The following is an 11,792-nucleotide window of genomic DNA, read 5'->3' as shown; positions in this document are numbered from 1 at the left end:
AATAAATCCCACAAGAATTTTTGAAGCTGAATTGTTTATGCTTTGTAAGGTCCTTTATATACCAAATGCTTATTAAGATAAAATGATAGCACCTGCAACTTACTGAACATGATTTACATTTTTACTTAATATATTTCTTGTTTGGTTTCAGTTTTATCCTAATTAAAACACGGGCCAATATCCATGAGTATGGGCAAGAAGGGCAGTGATGCAGAGCAATGAGCCCAAGGCCACTGATGCGTGGCATGAGGCTGGGGACACCGATGTGAGACAGTTTTATGAAGTAGCCTAGAGAGGCTCCAGGGAGAAATGGCATGCTAGAAAATGTTTCAGTCCTGTAGCCTGAAAATTACTAGAGGAAGACAGATGGATGGGATGACCGATAAAGGACAGAAATCTGTAAAATGGCTGTTTTGAGAGAACTGGTAAGCTGAGTGTATCAGACAAAAAAAAATGAAATCATGGAAGGCCAGTGGAACAAAAGGCAAGGGCTAGGAATCACTGAAGTATGGAACTGGCAAGCTTTCCAAAAGCTTGATTAGCAGAGCAGAGTTATGCCTTTGACTGAGAGGGTCAGCCAAAGCAAACTTTGAAACTTAAATATCACTCACAGTAGCCAAGAGGTTGAAATGTGCCTCCTGTGTCAGGTCAGAAACGATAGACCACAGAGAAAGAATTGCACCCTTATTTCCAAAAGCAGCTGTAGTGTGCTCAGCCAGGGTTCTGGTGGTACAAGTGGCAGACCTCATTCTGGTGCACACAAGTGAAGGTGATGTGTGTGGCCTCAGAAAGCCCCCGGTGGCTGCAGAGGGAGGCTCACAGCCCGAGCAGGTCTGTGTGTGGTGTGGTGATGCCCTGCCCTTTGGAGGTCACCGTGCTGCAGAGCCCTCTGTGCCAAGTGCCCTTTGCATTCTGTGCCAAGAAACAGAATAAATTAACCTGTAAGGAGCTGCATGGTGCTGCAGCTACTCTGCAGTGAGTGCCTGAACCACCTCATTTGCCCATTGGTTCACTTCCATGTAGATCAGGTTACCTTGCACTGAAAGCTATTGCATATATTTACTTATAAAAGAATAATAGTGGCATTTTAGTTACATCCTGTTTTGTTTTTTTTTTTTTCTTTTTTTTTTTTTTTTTTTTGTATCAGCCAAAACTGTATTCAGAACTCAGAAAACCGATAAGAAGTTAATATTCATCCCAGCATATTGGTACAGGCAGATTCTTAACTGAGTAACTGCATGAGCTTTTTCTATTATCCTACCAATTTTCCTGTGCTTGTCACGTTATTAGAGTTTATGCTTGAAATTAGATTGTTATGCCTTAGGAAAATAGTCCTCTGTGTATTTAAAGTATTTATCAGTTTTGAGGATGTTTCCCTGATGCTAATTTTTAACTCTTGTTATGTCATAAAATAATCACAGGAAAAACCCCCACAAAACCCAGACTATATAATGGTGAAAATAATTTGGAAAATATACCACAAATTAGTATTTGTCTCTCATTTCCTGATTCTGTTCTCATAACCATATCCATTAAAATATTTTACAAAATTTACTTCATGTCAAATTTTCAATTTTGGCTTTGGATTATGGTATATATTAAAAATGTCTAGTTAGGCACATAAAATTTCTAAAAGCCAAAGGTCTTTTCCTTAAAAGAATGAATCAAAATTAGTGAGAAGTTTACTATTTTATATTATATGTGACTTCTCTTTCCCTCTAATGTGAGTATGCATGTTTTCTTTAATACTTGTATTTATGGCATGCTGGGAAATAAACCAGAGACCAAAGCTTTCCCCTGATTAACAGTGTTCTGGAAAGGGCTTGGAGAGAGGCTGAAATTGAATTAGGATCCAAACTTATAATTCAATGCTATGATAATCTATAAAATAAGAAACACGATTAAATCAACAGGAAATGAAAAAGGCTGCAGTTAGCCAAGCAACCATCACTCAGAAGAGAAGCTAAGTGATCCTTGAACTGGATGAATCAATCCACACTGCCAAGGTCAATGGTTGCCATACTCGAGGAAATATGAACACATGTAGTAGGAGCCTTGCAATAAAATGAGCCATGCTGCCATCTTTTGTTAATAGCAGCTTTATCTGATTAAGGGGCTGAAGGCAGCCCTTGTATCAGCAAATTTTCACTAGCATTTGGAGCAAATTGACTGACAAGAGGTGATCCAAGGAAGAATTATGAAGTAGCCACACTGCAGTACAGTCATACGCTATTAAGCTGAGCAGAGGCACTGTAGACTGTAGATTTTAGTATCTCCCTACAGCTGAAAGGGGTTTAAATAGCTGTCTTTAGTATAAAAGGGTTTTGTATGCTACATTATTTTCTGATGAGTAAGGCACAAAGCTGAGAAACAAAAACATGAACTTGGACTTTTAAATATTTTCCAGGAGCACCTGAATAGAAATATTCTTCTTTTCACTCTGGTGCATTATCTCTCATAACTTATAGCCTCTTTTGCCTTTCAGCCTCAATCAGTTCTGTCACTCTCACATCTATTTCACAAAATAGGATTTGCATAATGAACAATTTCGCAGAGATTCAAAACATAAATTAGGTTTTTCTGACACTGCAGTGAAAGAAATTTGAAAAGATTTGATCTTTGTGACTGTCAGAGTCAGCAGGGGTGAAAGTTAAGTTGTGTAGAAAGCATAGCAATCATACTTTCCATTAAGACCTGCATATTTTCTCATTGATCATTCTCCGTACATCATGCAGATGGAAGACCTATCTCAAACATGACCCTTTATAATAATTCCCTTACATGAACATAATAATTCACTGTCTTTTCAGTTACAGTATAAGATCTTAACACTGACTTCACTCATTTCTGTAATCAAAGAAACCTAGTTACTGAAACACCTAGAAGTGATAATAAGCACTGACAGGAATGACATTAGTGCCTTTAGCTGTTAAGAACTCTCCTTCTTGATTGAAATTTTGGATTCTGGCATGGTTATATGAAAGAGGATGGATGAGAAGAGAGACTGCTTTAAGGATAGTGATAAGAAATTACGAGGTTTGCTGTAATGCAGAGAAGCAGATGAAGTGGAAATGGTTCCATCCTGAATGCCAGCACCTGCTGCTGGAAAAAACAAAAGCACTTGCAGCACACTTCTGAGTGCTTTTTCAGAAGTGTTCTCAGACCTGAATGTGTGCACCTCTGAGGGTTAGGACAAGGAGACAAGACTTGCAGGAGATTCTAGTCAGTTAGTGAAGATTGCACTGTGGTTCTGAGAAGAGAAAGAACTTTTGATTTTAATGCTGGATAAAAGGGAGTTGAAGTTTGTGAAGAAAAATTCCTTTCTTATTGGATTCCTTTTACAATTAGGAAACTGTTTCAGGTTCTCTACAAGTAAATAGGAATGCGAAATAAATATATTGAATATTATTTTTTGCTTTTGCTTTGCAAAGATACAGCTTGCAAGGACTTCAGATAATAGGTGAAAAAGGGACATGTTAATTGAGCAACTTTATATTGATGAGCACTGATGAGCAAGTTCTCCTAACAAAACCAAGAGAATGTGAAACAGTAATATCTTTTCTGAAGGATTTATAGTGATCCTAAACATCATGAGATCTGTGGTTCAGAGAAGTTTGTACAACCTCTGAAATACTACTTATAAAGTATGGTAATTCTGCTCTATAGGCAGGGTAAACACCCCCATGGGATTTAGTTACCAGCAACAAGTAGGGAGTAGGTTAGCCTTGCTAACTTAGTAACTTAGTAAGTTAGGTGATTTCCCTGTCCAGCTAGTAGGCGTATTTCCATTCTTTCAAATGGAAAATCATGGCTGCATGTGCAAAAAAAATTGGCAAACTTGGTGGGTTCTTTTCAGGTTTCTTTGGAGATTATTAGAAATATGTAAGCTTTAGATGCCATGAGAGATTACTCACTCCCTGTTTAGCAATGGCCAAGAGAATCTGGGAAGCCACTTATCCCAGGAGAAAAATTTGTCACAACCAGAAATTTCACCAGCCCTAAATAAGACAAGGAGAAAATCTGTACTTCAACCAAAGGTGAAACTACATTATAATTGGAGCCAAGCATTAATCTACTTTGCATGAGCAGCAATATAAATGAAGATCTGATAAATGGAAAACCCTGGACGGGGCTGCTGCAGGACAGAAGTTTGTCAGCCTGTCAGGTTGGTGGTGGCTGTCAATGCCAGTGTGCAGATGCTCTGTGTCACCTGTGTAAGCCAAGAGACTGCAGGGAAGGCATGCACAGAACGCGTTTTCCAAGTGGTTTAGTGCATGCTGAGATTAGGAGCCTTGGTGAAAAAAGCTGTGTCTCCTTACCCCTTATGAAAACAGAAAAGTGGTTCCTAAGGTATCATTTTAGCTGCATTAACAGCTTTGACAAAGGGGGTTATGTTTGTTGGGTTGAAATCTTTCTAGATGCTTACTGATTTCTGGGCAAAATAAATTACTGTGCATCCCTGTAGCTACCCTGTCTCTTTATGTTTGAAGATCTTTTTCTAACCTGTGGTCTTAAGTGAGGCATGTTTAAATATTTTTTCAGATTAATGCTGGTATAGCTGCTTTGGATCTACAGGACTTCTAAACAACATGCAGATGGTTCTCAGAATAATTAACATATCCGTGTTGCCTCTGTAGGCCAAATAGCAGGCAGCAACATTTACTGAGAATATTGGCTCCAAAGTTTGGTGGTGGCCTTTTTCTGGGGCAGTTTCCTTGGTAATGAGAATGCTAAAATGAACAAAACCAACGTGCTCTCTTTACATGTACCATTGAATACTGGTGGCTTTCTTTATCATTGTCAAAGAATTGTCCTTTTATCTGAAAATGGGTAGCACCCATGTTTCTACTTCAGTGAAAACCATTGCATTTAATCTATTTCACTACAAACATAAAGAGATCACCTTTTGAAGATTTTGTGAAACAAGAAGCTAATTCAGTCAGTCAGTTACCTTCATGTTTCTGATAGTCCTGGAGTGTCTGTCAGCCCATCTGTCAAGCCCCCAATAGCCAGCAAATAGCACAAGCTTTAGACATAGCTTTTCTGCAGTGAGTTACTTGAGAAAAAATAATCTTAACCTAAAAATAATCTTAATTTTAACTTGCATAAAAGGACTAAGAAAACAGCAAAAGAGAGAAAGGTGCTGAATTCACCACAAAGTATCCCCCAAAAAAGGCTGTGTACATCACACAGGGAATTTTGTTTAGGACTGTAGACACTAAAGCAGATGTGGATAAATAAATGGAAATATATTTATCAAGAAATTATTTCTATTGTGCACAGTAAATATTTTTCTTTTGCTAACAGTTTCAGAGCTGAAATCGTCATTTTATGTGCAACAAAGTGGTTTATTTGTGATGCTAGTCAAGCTCTTCTCCCATCTTTCTGCCAGTATCTTGAGTTTTTTGCACATCCTTAGTTCTTAAAAACAATGTGAAAGTGGAAGAAAAATATTTATGAATTAAATTTATGAATTGTGCTTAAAATTGTAGTTTATTTCAAATAGTCTTATCATAAAGTTCTTTGAAACTGATCAGCATTGAGAGATTTTAGGGACAATGACTGAAAATTTAATCAAAGAAGGAAGTAAAATGCTGGAAAAACAATTGTGGAGAAGATAGAAGTCACTGTTACTTTGAATGAAAACTGAAATTTGTTTCATGTGTTTCATGTGAAGAAGATCGAGTTACCACTTTAAAATGTACAAGTCTTCACTGTCCCTGGGGAGAATTGAGCCAGCCTACTGACCATTTTCTGTTATTTAAATAAATGCCAGATATATTATATCCAAATAAAAAGGTCTGTCTGCAGACAGAAGAAATTGCCTTTTCACCATGAAAAGATGAATATGTTTGATTATGGATGGGTATGGTTAATTAATGTAGCTGTACTGTCCAAAGTAGTAGTAATTTAAATACTTTTTTTAAGTCTGAAATTTGAAATATTACACAAAGTTTTCTGGAATGAAAATCGCTTTACAACATGTTTAACAGCTGATGTTTAAGATAAAGTTATTAAAATGACATGTAAGTGCTAATTAATCATAACAGACCAACATAACACATTGGAATTCTTTATGCTCTCCTGGAAGATATGTATGTTCATCATTGCTCTTTTCAATAATAGAAACAGGAACAAAAATAGAAAGTTACACCAACAATATTTTTGACCGCAGGCCAAGAAAATTTAAAATTACCCTAGAGATAACAAGGCTGAACACAAATAAAATAGTTAAGCATGCTCATTACTGATGTAGGGCCCATAATTAAGCTTATTTATATCTGACTTAAGGCTTGTAGCTAAGCATACCCATAAGCTGGCTTTTATGCCGGCGGAAACTGGATCAGGCTCTTAGACAACATTAATAGTTCTGTCCCACCAGGGTGGTTAAGGGCTGGCTCCTAATTTAAAGTTGCCTGTTTTTTTTAAGAGAGGTGGAGCTGCCTTATGCCCCACTCCCCTGCATGGGCAGGGCTGGGTGGAAGATAAACCACTAAGACCAAAACTGTCCAAAGAAAGTGACCAAGAGAGCTACACAGATGGCCTAATTCCTCAAAAGACTAAACATTCGGCCTTCAGGTATTTGTCTGAATACCCAAACTGCTTGAAAATGGGCTATATACTCTTTGAATATCAGCATTACTGACTGTCATCTCAGTTTCATAAAGATTGCTTTTCAAATATCTGGCACTCAGATGCCCGTAGCTATCACAGCAGTGAGTGTTCTGTAAGCATAGTTACAAAAAAAGCTATCAATTGTATGTCTGCCTCTACCTCCTGTATTCTCAGTTCTTCTACTTTTCCTCTACAGGACGCTTTATAATGACATTTTTACATTAATTTTTATAGCTATTTTAATGAATATAGGAAAAAACCTCCTATAACTGCCACTACTTTTGTCTTATACACAGAATAATAGTTGTTCATCTAGCAAAAAAGCACTGCCATATTTTAAAGAGCCCTCCTGAGCATATTTGTGCCAAATATTAATTTCTTAAAAATGTAAATGTAAATGTGTCATCCATGCTGTATACTTTTGTAACTTTACAGCTTGTTTCAATTTGTGTATATCCCCACTGATCACTCCTACTACATCTGCTTTAGTGAACTAATATAATAAAAAATATTACCCAACCTATTCATCTGTTCTTTTCTTTGCTCCTTCCCTCTTGAGCAGGACTGATAGCTCTAACCAGTAAATTCAAATGTACATTTCATAGCTTATTGCTGTGAGAGCAGGGATTCTATTGAAAATACTCCAAAGCGATTCAAATGTGTTTTGGAATTAAGATTGCAATCACTGAAGGAGTGTACAAGGAGAACAGATTTATAAAATGTTAGAGGCCTAATTAGATGGAGGGGTATTGTGAAACTTCTCCTTTTCAGATGCATTAAAGCATTGGGCGATTTTCCCTGATATTTGACAGAGGGACTTTTATATTGCATCTTTCATGAAATGCCAAATCCTATTCTCCATGGCTGTTAACAGAAACTTCAAATATTCCCGGGGGTAAGACATTCCTTGGTGTGAGAAATAGGTGTAAATTCTGCAGTGCAAGTGTTAACAGCTAGGATCACCCAGGATTGCACTGGGGAAGGCCTTTCCATCACCACACACGAACCTTTTCTTTCTGCTTTATATCCTCAGGGTAAATGTGAAATCCTGCTCTTTTCCCCCTCCACCCTTTTTCAGGAGGATACTACTTTGAAATCTCTGTATGAACAGCAGAGCAAAATAGACCTTATCTTAGAGGGGAGAAAAATTGTATTGACTTTGAAAATGGAGAGGAGCATAGTCCAGAGGAGCAAACAGCAGACTTGAGAAAACTGCAAATGCTTTCTCCCCTAATGCATATACAGATACAAAGCAATCAAACAGAAATGAGATTGTGCAGCTAATAAAATCAATCAGGCCAGGCTGGCTAGAGCCATTTCCAGATGGCCGTGGAGAGTTCCTTATCACTGCTGAATGGTTATTGACGAATATGTACCAACACTTGATCTCTCTTGGGAAGCTATTTAATTTATCTCCAAATCATCTGGCTAACTCCCGGCTGGCTGTTTATCTTGTATCAGTATGTTTTTCCAATTGTTAAAGGATTCCTTCCTTGTTTGCCTAGATTTTCCTATGTTTCCTCTTTCTTTGCAGATTGTTTATCTCCAGTTTTCTCACTCTAGGGGAGCATGTGCATAATTTGTTTGTCAATAATAAATAATGAACACATTTTACTATGTGTTACTAATGTTTTGGTGCAGAACAGAAGTAAAAACCTTATAAAACTGCAAGTTCACTGGATGTATATAAATAACAGTGGGCACCTGGCCTGTATATTTCTATTTGCCTTTTTTTTTTTCATTTTGTACATCAGTATTTATATTTTATCTTCCTTTAGTTATAAGTAAATAGCATATATCTAGATAGTATGTGTGTGTGTATATATATCTATATATACATAGTTCAGTACATAAATTGCATGTTGAATATGTTTGAGCTATTACTGGGTAGAGACAAGACATATCTGGTTATTTCACAAAATCAATGAATGGCTAAAACTTTTGCCCTTACCATCAGATGCCAGTCATTTGATACACTCTAACATTTTACTGTGTCCCTGACTCTCAGCTTGAAAAAAATAATCTTAGTCCTCTATTCATAGGTGCACTGAATACCTTCTGATTTCTTCCTTTTAAAGTCTGTCTTCAGTGATGGCTTGAACTTACCTATCTGTCTCTATTAAGAGCCTTATGGGATCAACCCCTTTTGTTCACTTATGGTAGTGCCTTGCTTTCACCTATGATTTCCTTGAGGCAGTTGTGTGGAGTGTACTGTAACCCTGGGAGGAGGTTGCAGCTCTCTTTCTGCCCGGGTCCTGTGACACAAACAGATCGAACAGGAGGACTCGGGGCTCTTTCAGTCAGACAGGGAGCAGTGCAGCAAAATTTGTAACAGAAGAAAGACTGATCAATTGTCAAACACAAGCAAAGATACCAGAAGCTGTCCCATGAGGTTTAGCATGAAGGTTGGAATGGTGCAAAATACCAGCGTCATCAATTATGTGATTCTGTATTAGGGACAGGAGAATCCTTCTGAAAACATGCCAAGCACTTTCTTTTGATGTCTTACTCTTTGATCCCCCAGTTGCTTTGTAGGTTAAAAACTTTTTTCTGAGTTATGATATGTGTATGCACAGGATTTTATCTCCATTTGTCCTTGTTTCAGCACTGTCCTTGTCTTTAATGTTAGTGCTTGACATTCTCTTCTTGATGCATAAAGACAAATCAGTCTTCTCCCTTTTGTTGTACATTTTGGGCTGCTGGACAAACCCAGTCTCCTGGCGTGCCTTAGTAAGACAGGCCATAGAGTCCTTAATCATTCTTATGTGTCTGTACCAATTCCAATCTGAATCCCTCTTTTGTGGTAATGGCTCTGCACAGTGTTCACTGAACTCTTACTGGCTTTCTGCACAATAGGCTGAAGATTTCCTGAGCTAACTTGAAAACAGCTTGATGGCTGCATTTTAAACCTTCACTTTTTACAGGCACTGCATTGATGAATTATACACATAATGAGATCAAAACAAGGACCAATTTATTTTATTCAGTCATCACAGTCCATTATCTCCAGGCTCATTGCAGAAATCAACATTATTTTACTCTCCCAGTGTGAGCCCTTGCATTCTGACTCTTTCTGTACTAGTCCATTCTCATATTCTGTACCTTTCACCCCATTTTTATTTCAGCTTTAAGGTGATGCTTATGTTCTTTCTGTACAGTCTATCTTCTGTTCATAATACCTCTCTGCTTCATTCTGTCAACAGATTTTGTTAGGACACATCTATATTTTTCAGGAAAAATGTCTCCCAACCCTGTGATTTCAGTAGGGTCTTTCAGATTACTTCCTTACATATTTTGTCTCACCTCTGAATATAAATTCATTTCTTGTCAAAAACCTGTCTGGCAGAAAATGGTAGCTCTACTCAAAGGGAACATTGCATTGAAAGGCTGCCTTAATGACACACCACAGGCAATTACAACCCAAGTCTTCCATATCAGGTTGGGTTGGGAACCTCCTCAGGACCAAGTTAGATGGGAGGTGTTTGCTTCATCCGGCACCTACCTTCCAAGTCATTCCTCACATGAGTCAGTGCTGATAGAGCAGCTTGGTCGGGCTGGTTTTTAAGCACCTCTCAAAGGGACAGCTCTCCGTGACATGCCAGCAGCCGTTCCATCACGTCACCTCAGCATTTAAACCAGCAGCTAGGCTTCATCTGTGTGGGTGGGAGAATTAAGATCTGATTCAGTCATTTCCTTCTATCACATGGAAAGTTCTGGCTGAGATATTGCCTCTCCGGGTCTTACCTTTGTCTGAGATGCTGCTTGTATTTCTCCATATCAGTGTTAGAGAGTGGAAAAAAGTTATTCTGGATCAACTCTTCATTTTGGATCACAGCTCTTTGATGATCTTAGGCAGAATGTAAACTGACATAAAATAATTTTACTTTATGCATCAGAGACAGTGTAATAACCCCACTCCTGTGCTTTTGCAGAAGCAGGAAAGCATAAACTGTCACATATTCTATCATTTTAAATCTTCAGTCTTTGTGCAGTCATAGAGTGTAGAAGTGTATTTTGATTGGTTGTTCCAAGTCTGAATGCTGTAGGGCTCCAAGAGTTCTGGGCTGGGCAGAAGCCTGGATTAGTTGGGTATGGATGTTGTCAGGACTCATAACCAAAGAATGACATACAGAGGCTGCAGTAAAGCATTTTAAAAGTAGAACAGGATGTCCAAATTCTGTTCTTCTGTATTCATTAGGGAAGGACTATATTTAGTGTAAGATACCTTGGGCAGGTGCTGGCACTTGACTCCTCATGACATGTGATACAAAAAAGCTAATCTCATTAATTAATTTTCATTCCTTTGGAATCTTTTTAAACCAGGGCTCCTTGTGGCTGTAAGAAGAATGTGTAATTGGGGTTAGCTGCCTTTAATGGCATTGGTATTCTGAAAGCAAACTCTTATTTCTGTGATGCTCTTTTCTGTTTGCATCTTTGTCCTATTTTTTACTAACAACAACAACAAGAAATTAGTCCTAAAAATCAATCCATATATTGGCCCAAAAGCAGTGTCAAAAGCCAAACTAAGGGCTTAAATATGGACGCCAGATAGCCTGAACAATGTGCCTAAAAAGGTGTGACAGCTAATCAGATTTGTAACAAGCAACAGATATGCAATGGAAGTAATAGGAATGTGAAAGTCTTTCACAAATTAAAGACTGGCTCCTCCTCAAGTGTTTTTGAAGGCCTACTTTAGATATTCCTGCTTTCTGGCAGGAATATAAGTTTATATAAGTTTATAAATATAAGTTTACCCCAAGCTAATTCACAGGTATTAGTACCCAATCTATCATATTGTTTCACCGGTTAGAGACAAGAAGTGAATTGCAATATCACTTGACATCATGCACAATAGCAGCTACATCATGACCACAAACTTCTACATTGGTTAAACATTGCATATCCAGCTGCAGGACCAAAAATGCATCTTCAGGCATGAATTGTTCTTTGCTCAAAATCCAGTGCATTACAGTTTCTCAGTAGTGGTTTGTTTTCCTGCTCTGACAGCACAAGCTCTATTAATAATCTGTGTTCATACAGCTACTGGCAAACCAGGAAAGTAAGTGATGTTGTGGCACAGTAGAAACAAGAGCTTTTAATCACACCAGCAGTGTTGTCTGGAGGGAAAAAGAGTAAGCCAGTGCTAGATGTGCAGAGGAAGTAGAGAGAGACTGAAG

Source organism: Melospiza georgiana, chromosome 5 (genome assembly GCF_028018845.1).
Source record: "Melospiza georgiana isolate bMelGeo1 chromosome 5, bMelGeo1.pri, whole genome shotgun sequence".
Taxonomy (NCBI): domain Eukaryota; kingdom Metazoa; phylum Chordata; class Aves; order Passeriformes; family Passerellidae; genus Melospiza; species Melospiza georgiana.
This window is presented reverse-complemented; position numbering follows the sequence as displayed.